The following is a 3,998-nucleotide window of genomic DNA, read 5'->3' on the forward strand; positions in this document are numbered from 1 at the left end:
GACATGAATGCAAGTAGCTTAGGTACCAGGAGCAGTGTAGTCACGGAGCTAAGTATAACCAAAACACAGGAACTGGCTCACAAACTGTTCCCTCGTGCTCACATCCTGTCTCTCAGTGCCAAGTATCAGAGCCTCAGAGGAAGATATAAAAGCTCGTAACAGACAGTCATATACTAGCTTGCCCATAGGAGAACTTTCTTCCTGAATCAGCTCTTTAGCAGTCTGTTTATGGCCTGAAGCACAGAACACTTCTGCTTTTCTCTCTCACCTAGTGTTACTGCAGGTGTGCTTTTTATTAATGTAAATTGATAATACATGTGGCCTTCTAGGCTGGTCAAAATGAAGGGAAATAACCTCATGCAATAGCCTCTGCTGCCCCTGCAGATTTTTGGGGTTATGGACTTCTAGTCTAGAAAGACAAATTTTGCATGAATTAAGCCTACACTATATGGCAGTAATAGCACTGCCCACCTTTTCCTTTCCGTGCTCTAAGCTACTTCTATTTATCCAGAAATAAAGAAACAAAAATGAGAATATTTATTGCTTGATTTGGCCAATTGTGATTTTGGGGAGAGAAGCCGAATCGATTGTGCAAAGGATGCTCAAGGAGCTACTCTTTCACTGAAACACCAAGACTTAGGTGATTTAACTACAGGTGATTTATAGTGACACATTTTACGATCTTGGAGAAGACATCCACGGTGTTATATTGAAGGCACAGTCAGCAGACAGCTGCTGCCTTTTGCTCTGACAGCTGCTAGTCCCTTCTCCCCACCACCCACTCCTCTCCAAGGGCAACTGTATTTCTCCCTCCGGTGTCTTTTGTAATAAATGTCCTTCTAAGACTGCCTTTCCCAGCCTCTTTTATATCACAATGTCCTGCAGAGCATCTTATTTCAATGTATCAATGCTCACTAGGAAGTTAGGTAAGCAGGCTGCCAGCAGTCACATTGGTATTGCTTGACCCTGGCACGGTGCTGGCCAGGACATCCCCAGTGTGGTGGCAGTGCTGTCACTAGATCAAAACCATTTCTTTAGAAGTCATGTAGCTTGGCTCCACCACTTCCCTTCTGAACCCTCCAGACCACCAAAACATAAATCTAGTTTACTTTTTGTAAATTCTGTTAACCTTCATAAACTCTTGTTTGCTCTTTGTAAACTATGTTAATCCTTGGAGGGATGTGTTCTAACATAAACCCAAAGCTGGGCAGAACAGAGATGCAAATGATGCTTTCTCCTCATCTTGGGAAAACTCTGCAGGTTGTATGGTGGGGGGACACAGTCAGAAATGTTTGCCACAGCTCCTGCAGGGTTTTGCGTATTGCCCTTGCTTCTCTGCTCTGGAGCAGCACAAGGTTTTTGTGATCACTGCCATATTTTTCAAGCAAAATGTCAGAGAAAACAGAGCGAAATGGTACCTGCATCTGGGCCCTAAATAGCCTAAGGTTGTAGAAGATGAACATGCTTTCATTACTGGTACCACTGGTCCCTGTGCATTGGCCCCAAGAGAGAGGCCTGCCTATTTACATCTGGGCAAAACAAAAGCAATGGTATTCAAATCAGTACAATTTCTCTGGGGATATAAACCAAAACACATTTTGGCCCCACCTGTAACTACCTAAAGGATAACTGCCAATTAAAGGGCCAGGACAGCTTCAGACTTCCAGCAGCTTTATATAGTGCAGTGGTTTTTTTCTCGATCATCTCACCCTGACTAACTTGTAGGTCAAAAGAATATTTAAGGCCTAATTCTTCAAGGTTCTGAGTGGTATCAGAAGATGATGCATGGAACAGCACATTAAACCTTGTGTCATAGAATCATAGAATGGTTTGGTTTGGAAGGGACCTTAAAGATCATCTAGTTCCAACACCCCTGCATGAGCAGGGACACTTCCCACTACACCAGGTTGCTCAAAGCCCCATCCAACCTGGCCTTGAACACTTCCAGGAAGGGGGCATCCACAACATCCCTGAGCAACCTGTTCCAGCATCTCACCACTCTCACACTAAATAATTTATTCCTATTATCTAATCTAAATCTACCCTCTTCCAGTTTGAAACCATTCCCCCTCATCCTATCGCTACATGCCCTTGTAAAAAGTCCCTCTCCAGTCTTCCTTTAGGCCCCTGCCAGATACTGTCCTCATGTATTAGGCACAACTGGTGAAAATCTTGTTCTGAAGTGCTGGCTCCTCTATTCTGCTAGGAGCCTGAAGAGTTAAAGTTATTAACTGGCTTTAGAATGAAATGCATTAGGAATAAATATGCTTTAGGATAAACCTATTAAATGGATAAAAATGCCATTACCAGTGGTGAAATATGATTGTGTGACCTTTTAAATAAATAAGCCTGCTATGCACCAAATTATGTCAGATAATAAGCTTTATACATGATAAAGTCATGCAGTGGGTCTCAATCTTCAGGCTTTCAATGAAATATCACCAGCCATAAAGGGCTTCTGAAATGTTACACTAAAGAAAATTGCTTCCAGCTATAAAACCTTAAGTGTTAAAACAAATGTAGTTTTTCTCATAAAATCCTATGCACAGCATTGGTAGCAAGAGTGAAAACTTACTAGAAACAAACCTGAGGTATTCAAACTATTTTGCAAATGCAGAACACTTCTTAAAATAACTCAGATTCCAGATAAATCTGGAATAACTCTATCAAAAGCAAAAGGGTTATGATCTTGGAACACCACTGTAAGATCCCAATCATATTTGTAGGGTCTCAGAAAGATGTTTGAGGATCTTATAAATATTTTTGTGGGACATCTCTGGATATAAACATCACTGCCTATTCAAACTAATTTACACTAGTAGTTTTGGCACTGCTACAAGCAGTGGAATTACTGAGCTTTCTGGCTGCCCTGAACCTTGGGCCTGTCTGTGTTATGCCTCACCAACTTGCCCAGATTACTCCTGATGTGATGGAAACAAAGCTGGATATTATCAGCCTCGTGAACAAAGACAGATGTGCATTTTGTCAGATTCAGCTACCAGCTTCACGCATGGCAAAACTGGCTCACTACAGTAAGTCAGACTTCTGGTCTAAACCATTATGAATAAGAAGGAATTAAGCAAATTCTCTCATTCCTTCAAGTGATCATGGGTGAACCAACAAAACCTCCTGGTGAGGCACTTACAGTTTTAATAAAATCATGACAATCACTTCATCTATTCGTTATGTGAACATCAGCAAATACATGTAGCTCCCAGTTAGGGTCTCAAACGCAGCTCTAAGGACTGAAAATAGTTGTGGAACTCCCTGCCACAGTCAATTAACTTCTCCCAAAGGTGGTATTAGACATTAACAATTCCTGTTACTTCTGTGCTGGTGTTTTTTTGTGTTTGTTTTTGTTTTTGTTTTTGTTTTTTTAATTGTTTGTTTGTTTTGTTGTGGTTTTCTGGCTTTTTTTTCCCCTGGACTGAGAGAAGCAAGCATTTCTTTTGTGAATAGAAAGGATCTTCTTTACCTCCAGCTACAAATAGTGACTATTTTCACCAATGCTTAATCCTGTGCAAACTTTTCCAGGACAGACACTGAAAGAGACCTAGCAAAATTCAAGCACACAGAAGAATTCAGCTTTTTCCCAGCCCCCAAAACCCAAAAAAATCATACTTTGAACCTTAGCCATTTTAACAGCAAACAAACAGGTATGTTCTCCACTACTAGTTCTAATGTTTTAGCTAAACAGAGTGAAGTACATCATGCTAAGCCTGACTTCAGTGGGACCACTGCAAAGCAATTGGTAGCAGTGAAATTTTGGCTTCTCTTCCTGAACAACTGTAGCACAACGTCCAGAAACAAATAACAGGTCTGTTTTGGGCAGATCAGCGGCATCCTGAGAATGCCTCCAGGCACTTGCCATTTTGTTTTATTGAAGTTCCTCAAAACTGGTCAGTTGTAAGCATCAGGCTCATGGAGAAGGCACGTTATCCGAGGGGAGGGACAGCTGCTTGTTATATAACCCCGCCAAATCCTTGATACAGTTCTCG

This window comes from Chaetura pelagica, unplaced genomic scaffold, assembly GCF_000747805.2.
Source record: "Chaetura pelagica isolate M959 unplaced genomic scaffold, ChaPel_1.0 scaffold10, whole genome shotgun sequence".
Taxonomy (NCBI): Eukaryota; Metazoa; Chordata; class Aves; order Apodiformes; family Apodidae; genus Chaetura; species Chaetura pelagica.